Here is a 13,940-nt window from a genome sequence, read left to right on the forward strand (position 1 = left end):
CCTCAACAAATAGCTTTTAGAAAGTACTATATTTAGAGAAATAATATTTTATTAAATCAGAAGGAATCTAAGTCGAATATTGTTAAATAAAGAGGATACTAGGAGGTCCCTTTCCACCATTAACATCTAGCCCTGTCCATCTTTCACAATAGCCATCATCTATCACTCTTCCTAACCATTGTCAGGCCCTCATTATCTAGTCTATTTTTCTGGATTATTTAACTAGTTTCTGGTGGTAGAGGCTTGTAACTACCTACATAATAACCATTTCCAGTTCTTTGTTAATAACAAAACCCCAGATTTATTCAGAGTTGCACATGTCCAGCTGAACGAATCATTTTGCAGCCTCCCCCATAGCAAGGCTTAGCCATGTGATGAAGTTCTGGCCAATGAGATGGAAGCAAAAGTGTTGTCCTGGAAGTCATCTTGAAGTTGCTGAGAAGTGAACCCCTTTTTTCGCCTTCCTGCAGCCTAGGCAATGAAAGTACTAGTCCCTGTTCCAGTAGCTATCTGGGTAGCCTGCCCTGATATGGTGAAGGAGAAACTCACTCTCCTATCAGCGCCGCACTGCCAACTTCCCTGACTTCTTTTACTTGAAAGACAAGTAAGCTACTGAGTTTTAAATACTATTATTGGAGTGCTTCCTATGGTACACAGTTATGATTTTAGTGTCAAATAGATGGCAGGCTCAAACAGGGCTACGGAGGATGGTTTACTGAAGGGTATGGGCAGAATTAAGACACAATAATAACATGTTTACTAACTGCAAGGAAGAGTGTTTGGCCACTATGCCTTAAGAATCAAGGAGAGAGCCATTATTGGATCCTAGGTTGTTACAGAATTAGGCCTCCTGATAGGAGCACTGGTTTTCAAGCAGATGTGCCCATCAGGGAATGACTCGGGATAACAGTCACTCTGACCTCACTCTCTCCCAGCTCTCTTTTTTCCTGCCATGTCTTCTGTTGGCCAAATTCAATAATAAATTACGGGATAGAGACCATTCATTTAAATAGTCCAGGAAAGTCAACCTCCAAGGCACCAGGCAGAGTGGAGTAGTATGACCAGTGAATTCCAAGGTGCAAAAGAGAAATGTCCAGCATCAATGCCTGCCTATTTTCTTGCTTTCAACTCCACTCCTCTCCACCAGCCACCCCACATTCCATACCTATCTTCTTAAAGTTGAGACTAAAATTATCATTCCCTCCTTTGCTTAAAATTCTTCAATATATCCTAGTTAGCCTAACAAGTCTAAATGAACTGACCATCACCATCTTGCTCCATCCCACTTTTCTAAGCCTATTTCTCTGCAATTTGCTACAGTTTCATATGTTGCAACCAAATTGCAACAGTCACCATTGCAAGCAATAGCCAAGGCCATTCCATTTCCTTTGCCCTTGCTCTTCCAGTTTAAAGGGCAGAGCAATCCTTTCTTTCTCATCTGTGAAAACTCTGTCCATATATTTAGGCATAGTTTAAAAATATGTACCCTATGAAACCTTCCCTGACATCTTTAGGCAAATTGTCTGGGCCTCCTTCTTGTGAATATTGGCGCTTGGTATTTTCTCCTCACATGGACTACCAACTGCCAATTCCCTCCTCCACTGCATACAACATATTCTTTCCCAGCAAATGGTCTGCCAGTTGCCTAAGCCAATGCTTAGGAATGTTCTTTGGCTCCTTTTTACTTCCCATTTCACATATCCAATCCTCCAGCAAATCCTAGTGCTTGTATCTTCAACATATATCCATAATTCCAATCCCGCCCCATTGTTGTCTAGCTGCTATCCAGTTCTTTTTTTTTGGACTGAGAAAGAGAGAGAGTACAAGTAAGCAAGGAGGCAGGCAGAGAGAGAGGGGGAAGCAAGCTCCCTGCTGAGCAGAGAGCCTAATATGGGGCTCAATCCCAGGCCCTGAGATCATGACCTAAGGCAGAGGCTTAACACACTGAGCCACCCAGGTACTCCATGGCTATCCAGTTCTTGGCTGTGCTACCATAATAGTCTCCTTTTCATCAGTCCTTATCCATCACTACTTCCTTTTCAATATGACAGCAGGAGTCATCTTTTTTTTTTAATACTTTTTTTATGGGAGAGAGAGACAGAGAGTACATGAATGGGGGAGGGGTAGAGGGACAAGCAGACTCCCCATTGAGCTAGGAACCCAAAGTAGGGCTTGATTCCACAACCCTGGGACCATGACCTGAACCAAAGGCAGATGCTTAACAAACTGAGCCACCTAGGTGCCCCCCATCTCTATTTTTAGGAGTCATCCTTTTAAAACAGGAATGCGATAAGACGAAATGAAAAAGTAGTTTAGGAAGTACCACTTAAGAACATGAAAAGTTGGGGCGCCTGGGTGGCTCAGTGGGTTAAAGCCTCTGCCTTCAGCTCAGGTCATGATCCCAGGGTCCTGGGATTGAGCCCCACATTGGGCTCTCTGCTCAGCGGGGAGCCTGCTTCCTCCTCTCTGTTTGCCTGCCTCTCTGCCTATTTGTGATCTCTGTCTGTCAAAAAAATAAATAAAATCTTTAAAAAAAAAAAAGTTCCCAATGGAACTCTAGTGAAGTGGGTTTTTTTTTCCTTTTCTTTTATCAGTAGAGGTTAATGGATGGCCAGTAAGCAAATCACAGAACTTCATTCAAAATTACAAGTTAATTTTTGGTTTCCCAAAGCAGGTTCACAGTTTGAGAGGAGTGTTGCACTAAGAACTACAACTCAATGGGAGAGAGAAGACTGGTCAAATTTATCTCTGATATTAAACTTTTAATCTCCTATAAAAAGCATCTTTACTCATTATTTTTTTTTAAAGATATTTATTTATTTATTTATTTGACAGACAGAGATTACAAGTAGGCAGAGAAGCAGGCAGAGAGAGAGGAAGGGAAGCAGGCCCCCTGCTGAGCAGAGAGCCTAATGTGAGACTTAATCCCAGGACCCTGAGATCATGACCAGAGCCGAAGGCAGCGGCTTAACCCACTGAGCCACCCAGGCGCCCCCTTTACTCATTATTTAACCATGGAGAGTGTCATGGTCTATAGCGGAAGAAATGCAGGGTTGTTTTTTGAGTGATTCTTTCAAAAGTCTTGGAACAAAAATAAATAAATAAAAATAAAAATATATGTATTATTTGAAATAATAATCCAAATTGGAGGGAATAAGAAAATTGTATTACTTTCTCTCCTATTCACTGTGTTGCCCATGGCTTTTCCAGGGATGGTATGGTTAGAGGGAAAAGAAACAAAGGCAGAAACATTGTGATTTAGCTCATAGAGTTTTTGTCATTTGGCCTGCCAGGAAGCTAGTGTTTTCTCTCGTTGGGCAGTTTTCTGAGTTTTTTTTTTTTTTTAAAGATTTTTATTTATTTGACAGAGATCACAAGTAGGCATCGAGGCAGGCAGAGAGAGAGAGGAGGAAGCAGGCTCCCTGCTGAGCAGAGATCTCAATGCGGGGCTCGATCCCAGGGTCCTGGGATCATGACCCGAACCAAAGGCAGAGGCTTTAACCCACTGAGCCACCCAGGCACCCCAATTTTCTGAGTTTTTAAGAGACCTTCTTAGAGTCAGCTCACCTTTCTAGGAAGTTATCTTGGGAGAGCCCTTTTCAGGAGAGCCTACTTAATCCACATTTGGCCCATATGATTTGCATATACATCCCTACCCTACGAAAATATCCTCCCCAGACCTTTCTTCTTTCCTCTGCTATCCCAGCTCCCTTTCGCCAACCTCCCCTTTCAACATTTGCTGAAATTTAATAAAGTGGCAGTCCCTGGGGCTTTTGGTTATAGGTAAGGACCAAGCAACCCTGTTCTGTCCCCCAGGCAGGGGGAAGGGGAAATGTCATAGCACTCTGAAAATAAATGAAGATCACCTAAGTAAGAACTAAAGTCATGTGATCAGAGCCTCTATTTGAAGGGAGTCAGGATCATCACTTGCATTTGGCAGAGACGCAAAGGCAGTCAGGGGAGTGGGAAGTCTCAAGTATTAAGAAAGGAAAGCATTCAGGTGTGCTCTGGTTGCAGGTGTTGGTGTACGGAAGCTGGAGGAGAGTTAACTAGAGCAGAGCATCTTAAATGATCAGTTTGAGAAGCATATTTGGCTTCTTCTGTCTGGTCCTGAGTTGGAAGCTGGGGCAAAAAAAAAAAAGGAAGCTGGAAGTCATTGACCAAGTCCTAACTGTTCCATCAGATTGCTACAAAGGTTGTGTTTTGGCTTCTGATTGCTGAAGAGGAAGTGCATCAGAATTCTTTTGACACACATGGTCTGATCATCGTCCATTTGTATATTCAGTCACATTCATCCCTCTAAAGAAGTCCTACTTAGCTATGTCCATTCACTTGCAAACATCCCTTTAAATTACCTTCAAGGTAGGATAAGGCTGAATCACCTGATTAGTTTTTAGGCTGCCTGTTTGAGTCACCCCTTGGTTTGAAGAAGGAGCCTTCTCTTCTGTAAAGTGTATAATTTGTGGATAATAAACCATTTTGTTCTCAAGTTTACAGCCTCACCCCAAACCGAGAAAATACTTGAACATCCTCTTACGTAGGTCTCAGAATAGAGGACTCCTTCGAGAGGTTTGGCAGTCAAAAGAGGAAGTGAAATAGGATAATGGCTAGAATGAACAATCAGGCAAACAAGAGTCTCTTTTCTTTCTGTTCTCTTCTTTCCCTTTTCTTCTTCTTATCCTTCTCTCCCCTGCCCCCCATAAATAAGACCTTACAATAAGCCCAAGCTCCTTAGCATGGCTAGATCCTTCAGCCATGGTCCAGCCTCATTCTTCTCATCTCACTTTCTGTGACTCCCAAATGCTATCTTGTGTTTCCACAACTAGCAGGTGCTGTGAAACTCAGCATGGTAAAGAAGACAGGAAGAGAGTATGATGTATGTAGAATAGGAGAGTGTGTCAAAAATAAAAAATAGGCAGTCTATTAAGAATATAATGGCGGGGGAGAGCCTGGGTGGCTCAGTCGTTAAGTGTCTGCCTTCGGCTAGGGTCATGATCCTAGGGCCTAGGGATCGAGCCCCGCATCGGACTCCCTGCTCAGCAGGAGCCCTGCTTCTCCCTCTGCCTGCAGCTCCGCCTACTTGTGCGTGCACTCTCTCTCTCTTTCTCACTATCAAATAAATCACAAATAAATCAATAAAATCTTAAAAAAAAAAAGATTAAGCAGTAGACTCTTAGTTTTGTCTCAAGTCATGATCTCAGGGTTATGAGATCAAGCCCCACGTGGGGCTCCGCACTCAGTGCAGAGTCTGCTTGAGTTTCTCTCTCCCTCCCCTTCTGCCTCTCCCCCCATGCTCTCTCTTTCTCTCTCTGAAATGAATAAATAAATCTTAAAATACACACGCACACACACACACACAATGGCTTAATCCATTACAGCAGTAATTGCTGCAGCAACTTCCATTTCTTTTGTTTCTGAATTCAATAAAATAATAAAGTTGGTGACTCCTTGCTCAGCCTAACCTCATGTGAGAGTGAAGTGTGGAAAAAATTGTGAACTTCAGTAAATTGTTACAAATATAAAGTGTGAACAGAATACTTCACCTCGAATTCTGGAGAAGTATTTCTAGAGTTCTCAGTCTTAGTGTTCTGGAGCTCTGACTTTGAAATGAAGTGAAAGATCCTGACCTTTCAATCTGTAAATGTTGCTATAAAGTTGTGATTTATTCTTTGCGCTGCAGGACTTTACCACAAGACTTAAGTATTGATATGGTTGTAATCTAACTAGCAATTTTAGTGATATAGTATTACGTGTTCCCATGTATGTTATTTCCTAGTTTTGAACAATCACAGGCAAGTTAAGTGGAGTACCCGTAGATATTAGTCCAACAGAGGCTTTCTCACGATTTACCGTTATCTAGAAAGGAAACATTCTATTGTTTCACAAGTTTGTTCGTCACTTCTGAAAGGCTATCATAGGGTACAAACAATGCAGTAATACAGTCACTCAACAAATGTTTATTAAACACCAAGTATACACAGTATTCTAAGTAGTAGAATACTGAAGTGTATAAAACAGGGTCTACATCCTCGATGAGCTTCTAATCTCTTGTAGGGATTTCAAGAAGTGTGAAGAGCTAAGAAGATAAAATGTGGAAATGCCATTCAGAGTGAGGGGGTTCCTTTAACTAAGGCAGTCACCTCTAGGTGGTTACATTTGCATTTAGACTTGAATGAGGAGGAAGAGGAAGACACGTGGAGATCTAGGGGAGGAGCAAGCCACACATAAGGAAGAGCAAAAGCCAAGGCCCTGCGATAGAAAGGATCTGTATATCTAAGAAGCAGAAATACCAATGGGGATGGACAGTAAGGAACAAAAAGGAGCACAGGGGGGCAGGAAAATAATGAAAATAAACCAGCAATGGTCTCATCATGTAGGGGTGTGGGGCAGTAGAAGGGTAGTGGATTTTTTCTGGTTGTAAAAAGAAGGCATTGGGTGATTTTAAATTGAAGTGTGACATGATCTGAATCAGACTTGAGAAAGCTCACTTTGGCTTCTTGTGGAGGTTGGACTATTAAGGAGGCAGGAGTTCTCAGAAGTACATGATGTCACTATTTGAAGATTTGTTCTGCTAGAAAACCAATTTAGAGGTTATTGCCACAGTCTGGGAAGAGAAATTAAGGCTGAACAATATTAATGTCAGGATATATTTTGGAGATAGAGCTTGTAAAACCTACTGATGAATTCAATGAAGTTGTGTGATAAGGAGAGGAATCAGGATGACTCTTAAGTTTGGAGACTGAGCAGCAGGATGGATATGTAGATACCATAATAGAGGCTGAGAAAGCTGTGGATAATTGAATTTGGTTGGCAGGCAGAAAGTCCAAAGCTCTCTGTTGTCTAGACCAGTTTAGGATGCCTGTTAAACTTCAGAGGGATACATCAAGAAGGCAGTTGGATACGGACAGTGAGAAATACCAGTTGAGTCACACAGCAATTTAGATTTCAATCCCATTCCTGCCAGCTCAGAAGCCGGGTTTCTTTGGTTGACTTAGCTTTCTAAGCTTCTATTCCTTCATCTTTCAACTGGCATAATGGTACTGAAAAAAGCAAGATTTAATCCCAAGCTTCCCAACTCTTAGTTCAAAACTCTTCCACTCCACTGTTATCCCCTTATTCTCCAGCTGGCCATTTCTGCCATTATTTGAACACTCTTCAGTTGTGTAACCAGCTTGCAAATGTGGTCTTGTTTTATTTTTCCAAGCAATCCCCAAGTCTCCACATGCCTATCAGCCTCCTAATTACCCAGGGGCTCCAGAGAGGTATGTAGCTACCCTCCAAGTCCCTCATGCTCTTTCTTCTAATCAGCCCATGCTGTCAGCAGTTGAAGATTTGTTCGGTCACTTTGGCTTATATCACAAGAACAACCTCCTTGGGTCAGTTTGATGGCTGGGCCCCAGGGGGTCAATGCTGGGCATCAAGGTCCACTGTGCCTGGGCTCCCACAGTCCCACCACTCATGGAGACGTCCCCTGTCACTCCTGTACTCAGTCCTCCTAACTATTGTACAGTGCATAATATTTTCTTTCTTAACGCTTTATAAGAAGTTCTGAACTTGTTTCCTTAAGTGCATTCACTCTAACATACATAAGTAAGAGACAACCATATTAAGCATTTTGCCACAGTATAGAAGTCTGCACAAAAGTGACATGTAATCTCCACCCTTAAATACAGGGAGGCCACCTTTATCTTTAAGCACTCCCAATACACAGGGTCTTACTTATACTCTGCCATCACTGATAGTAACTGACACCTAATTTCAAGGTATTGAATGAATTTCCATTTTCTTTGTTGTTGTTGTTCTTGTTGTTTTTTTAATTCATTTGTTTGTCTTTTCACCTAGGGTTCAAGTTCCCAAAGGCATGTCCACCTGTAATTTATCTCTGGATTCTCAGCCCCAGACACTAAATCAAAGACTGATGAAAGAGGAAGAAAGGAGAAAGTTTTTTTGTTAGTTTGTTTTTTTCCCAGGGGTGGGGTGGGGTGGAGTGAGGGGCAGGGAGTGGTATCCAGTTAGTTTTGGTTTTCTGTGATATCTGTTGTTATATAAAATGCTTTTTTCTATTTGATAGAAGAAATATAGGTCATTGGTAGTGATCAGAGAGAATCACAGAAGATGAATTGTGCTGAATTTTTAGACATTTTTGAGACTCATCAGTGAGCATTATTGAAACCACAAAGCAAAATGGGCTGTACTGAACACGGATGTTACAAGGAGACTTGAAAGTCACACTGTCTAGCAATTACCCTATCCCAACTAATCACCATTCTTCAATATTCCACTTGCATTGTTTTATCCCTTCATTGAAAGCTTTCTACTATTCTCTACTAACACTCCACATATTGTCAACTAATACATCACCTAGCGAATAACTTGAACTTTTAAACAATTATGAGTTACTCTCTAAGGTATCGTGAAATGTCAGGTAGATATATTATTAATAGTTACTTAACAGCATTAATTTCTGTCTTGAAAAATTATGTAGTACAGTTTTTATTTTTTTTTTTTAAGATTTTATTTGTCAGAGAGATCATGAGTAGGCAGAGAGGCAGGCAGAGAGAGAGAAGAGGAAGCAGGATTCCTGCTGAGCAGAGAGCCCAACGTGGGGCTCAATCCCAGGACCCCGAGATCACAACCCGAGCCGTTGGCAGAGGCTCTAAACCACTGAGCCACCCAGGTGCCCCTGTAGTACGTATTTTTAGATACATAACTTTATATGTATTTTTCTGGTAACAAGAGTGTTGCATGCTTACTGTAAAATACCTAAGAAACATAGAATATACAAAGTTGAAGGTCACTTTTCCAGAATTCCACTCCCAAGAGATAATCACAGGTTTTGCTCTAATGTATACTCTTTAGGACTTTAAAAAAATATATATTCAAGATTTATATCATGTATTTCACAAAAATGTGATCAGATTATATATATTTTGGCAATTAAGAAATCATTTTCAGTTATCTTTCCTTGTCACTGTGTATAGAGGTAACATACTATTTTAGCGATTGTGTGATATTCAAAAGATGACAGTTATATGCTTTTTAACTAGATTTCAATTGATATACAATAGGTGGTTTCCAATTTTTTATATGAAAACAGTTGCAATGAGTATCTACATACATATAACTTTCTACAGTTGTGTAACTATTTCTTCAAGAAAAGTTCTTAGAAATAGAATATCTGAATCAAAAAGTTTTCAATATTTAATTTTGAAATTGACTTTACTTTAAATAGGTACTTTCAATTGCTTTAACTTAAGTGCGTTAAGTTATACTCATACCTCCTAAAATGGTCTTTTTCCATCACTGGATTCATCCCTCATTTTAATCTTTTCCAAGAAAAATACCCCATTGTTAGAATTTGCATTTCTTTCTTTCATAGTCATTTCTTTTCTTTTCCTTTCTTTTTTAAAGATTTTATTTATTTATTTGACAGACAGAGATCACAAGCAGACAGAGAGGCAGGCAGAGAGAGGGGGAAGCAGAGCCCAATGCAAGGCTTGATCCCAGGACCCTGGGATCATGACCTGAATTGAAAGCAGAGGCTTTAACCCACTGAGCCACCCAGGCGCCCCTAGAACATCTTTTCATATATTTCTGGTTATTTATATTTTTTTTCCTGTAGATTATATTTTATGACTTTAGCTCTTTCTTATTCCATTTAGTTATTTGATATTGATTTGTAGTATTTCTTATAATTTATGGCAAATAGCTGTCAATCATATATATATATAGTAAATATTAATTCCCAGTTCATTGTGTCAATAAATACAGTACAGTACTGTATAAGTACTTTCTCTTTCTTATGACTTTCTTTTTTTTTTTTTTTTAAAGATTTTATTTATTTATTTGACAGAGAGAAATCACAAGCAGGCAGAGAGGCAGGCAGAGAGAGAGGAGGAAGCAGGCTCCCTGCTGAGCAGAGAGCCCGATGTGGGACTCGATCCCAGCACCCTGAGATCATGACCTGAGCCGAAGGCAGCGGCTTAACCCACTGAGCCACCCAGGCGCCCTCTTATGACTTTCTTAATAACATTTTCTTATCTGTAGCTTACTCTATTATAAGAATACAGTACTTAATACATATAGCATACAAAACATGTGTTAATCAACTGTCTACATTATCAGTAAAGCTTCTGGTCAATAGTAGGCTCTTAACAGGTAAGTTTTGGGGAGTCAAAAGTTATATGCAAATTTTCAACTGGCCAGTGCCCCTAATCTTCATGTTGCTCAAGTGTCGACTGTACAGATATTTTACTTCCTATGTAGTTAAATTTGCCTTTCTTACAGTTTCTGATTTTTATGTTAGACCTAGGTACCCTTTCATACCAAGTTATGAAATGACTTAAGCATCTCTCTCCCCCCAGTACCTTATTCTCTCATGTTTCCTCTAATTATGCTTTTGTATTTATGATAAAATATTCTTGCTTGCATATTTGATTTCTATCAAATAATTTTCAAGTAATAAAACAATATATAATTTGTGATTATAACTTTCAAAATTAGAAATATTTAAAAGCTACATCTGAGAACTCAAGACAGTACTTCTGGAAAAAAAGGTGCAAATTTAGAAAACAAGTGACTAAACTAGCATGTAATTGCTAATATTTATAAAGAGTAGAGTACTTTGTTCCTCATAAACATTGGGCTTTTTGATATTCTGCTTCATGTTTTATTATCTGTGGAGATGCAGGTCAGTTGAACAGATCTTAATTAAGGACCTCCACTTTGCCCAGCAGTACAAATGCCTTCAGAGAAAGAGGTTTGCTGGAGGCTTCTAAAGAAAGAGGTTTCCAAAATCATCTGTGTCTCCCTGCTCCAGAACAAGGGAAACGTTAAAACTTTGAGTATTTGGTAACCACTCAGCACCACAAGGGGGAGCCAACAAGAAACTTCTTGTCATGGGGTATGCACACTTTCAAAGTCCTAGATATTGCCAAACTCTCTTCTACAAATTTTCAAATTTTTATGTGTTATAAAATTGCTTTCCAAAGTAGATGTTCCAGTTTGTACCTTGCACCAGTTTATACTTCCACCAACAATCTAAAAGCATAATTAGTCCATATCACTGATAACATTTGGAATTATTAGAATGTTTACACTTTTGTTGATCTGATGAATGCAAAATGTTACTTCATTATCATTTCAACATTTTTTTGCAGATTACTACTGACGTGACTATCTTTTTAAATATTTAATAATGAATATGTTTTCTACTACTTCAGTGACCTACCTGATCATATCCATTACCTGTTGTCTACTCTGGTTTGGGGGAGGGAGGATAGATTTTCTCTAAAGAGATCTTCCATACTTTCTATTAGGTTTATTCTTATGTACACTTTTGATTGTTGCTGCTTTTGTAAACTGTATCTTTCCAAGTTACTTTTTATAACCATTATTGCTAAATATTCAGTAAGAATATTGACTTTTCTATATCAGTTTTATATTCAGCAAATTAAAATTAATTTAATATTTTTGGAGAACCATAGCACATGAAAATCACAAGGTTTTTTCCTCTTTTGTCCCAATACTTAGACATATTATTTATTTTCTCTAGTTATTTATTTACATCCTCTAGTGTCAGATGAATAGAAGCAGTGATAATAGTCATCCTTGACTTGTTCTTATTAAAGAGTTTTTGTCAAAAGGGTAAATCATGGCTCTCATGCACATAGAGAATGGATATCTGCCAAGGATTTTATTCAATGGATTAGTGAATGAGAGAACTGGGATACTTTAGAGTTATTTATATAGGCAACTTAATAAAGGAAATTTAGGATAAGATTGCTGGGTTTGATCCAAAATTAGTTCACATCCGACAGAGCATAAACTGTACTCTGGGGTTATAATTTTCACTACACAGAAATTACTTTCATCTGTGCCAGGAAAATGTCTACAAGTTAACCTGCATCTATGCAAACATAAAAGAGCACAGCCAACAGAAAAATCAACCAAAGGTGCGAACCCAGTTCCTCACTGAAAGAACACCTACTATTCTCTTTTGCTTACTTCTAAATATTGGATAATTTTTCAGTCATTCTGGTTTAAAAAAAAAAAATGCTTGTAAAGTTTCACCATAATTACAGTGTTTACATTTCTTTGGTAGACATTTTTTTTTTTAAGCAAAGAAGCTCTCTTTTGGTTCTAGTTTAGCATAAATGATTATCCAATATAGTCCAATAAATACTCTTCTTGCTCAATTAAAATTGTTCTTTTGTCTTTTCTCTTTTTCATGGGTTAATGAGGTGAAATATATTGACAAACTGTGATGTTTAAAGATTTCATTTATTTATTTGAGAGAGAGAGAGAGAGAGAGAGAGAGAGAAGGCATGAGTAGGGGCAGCACAGAGGAAGAGGGACAAGCAAACTCCCCAGCTGAGCAGGGAGCCCAATGTGGGGCTCCATCCCAGGACGCTGGGATCGTGACCTGAGCCAAAGTCAGCTGCTTAACGGACTGAGCCACCCGGGTGCTCCTGATAAACTCTGATGTATAGTTATCATTTCATCCTTCAGTAAACCCTCCTTAGTCATGATATATTATCATGTGTTAGTTATAAACCACCAACATGTATTTGCTAATTTAGGAATTTTGCATTTACATTCATAACTGAGATTGCTGAGTCATCTTTTTTCTGGAATGTCTTCAGACAGTTTCTGTAACCAATGTAATTTTCCTTCTTTTTCTACTAAAAACTTTAAAAAATAAGATGTAGACATCTTTTTTCTCAAAGACATGGTAAAAATCACCTGTAAGACCATCATTGCCTGGTTTCATTTTGGGAAGAGAGATTTTTTTGGCTACTAATTTAATTTTTAAATTGTTATTGGTATTTATACCTTATTTATTTTTTTAGAGAGAGAGAGTATGCATGCAAGTGGATGGACAGAGGAGAGGGAGAGGGAAAGGAAGAGGGAGAGAATCTTAAGAAAGCTCCACATCCAGTGCAGATCTCACATGGGGTTTGACCTCATGACCCTGAAACCATGACTGGAGCCAAAATCAAGAGTCAGATGTCTGACTTACTGAGCCATCTAGCAGCCCCTATACCTTATTTCTTCTTGAATCAATTTTTATCATTTTTATTTTCTAGCAAAAATAAAATTTGAACATTTTAAAATTTATTAGCATAAGGTTGTTCAGTGAGCTATCTTTTGACTAAAAGCATCTCTTTCATTTATCTCATAATTGTTTATTTGTGGCTTTATTCTTTTGATTGGTTGTATTAAAAGTTTATTTTTAAACTTTATTAAAAGTTTATTTTTATTAATATTTAAACAATGTATTGGTTTTATTGATCAACATTTTAAAGGTTGATCCATTAATTTTTTGTTCTTACATTTAAAAAATTTTCCTTCTAATTGTTTTCACTGTTATTTTTATAGTTTCTTAATTTAAATGCTTAACTAATTTATTTTAAATTTTTTAATTTTTTTCAAAGAAATACATTTAATATTATAAAATTTATCCTCAGAAATAGTTTGCCTGCTCTCCATGAGGTCTGACATCTAATATTTTCAATATCAGTTGTATTTTGCAATTTTTTTTGTTTTTTTTCTTGATCCCATACAAATTTATATAGATTATTTTTGTAAGTTTTCTACATTTTAGTTTTCAAAATTTAAGCAGGAATATTAGCTTTAAATAATATTTAAATTAAAAAATATTTAATTGTATTGAAATTGAAGACTCTGGTAAGCATCTTACCAAGTTTGTTTTTTTTTAAACAGTTTATGGTCTTATATGTGGCCATTTAAAAAATGATTCATGCATGTATGCTATTTTGGGTGTATGGTTTTCCACACAGGTAAATATGTAGAAATATATATAAATAGAGATGTAATATAAAATTTGGTATATTACTGTATTCTATTGATATCAAAATATAGATATATTCAATATAATTTAAATAACAAATATGTGAGAATATAATATAAATAGCATA

This window comes from Mustela nigripes, chromosome 1 (genome assembly GCF_022355385.1).
Source record: "Mustela nigripes isolate SB6536 chromosome 1, MUSNIG.SB6536, whole genome shotgun sequence".
Taxonomy (NCBI): Eukaryota; Metazoa; Chordata; class Mammalia; order Carnivora; family Mustelidae; genus Mustela; species Mustela nigripes.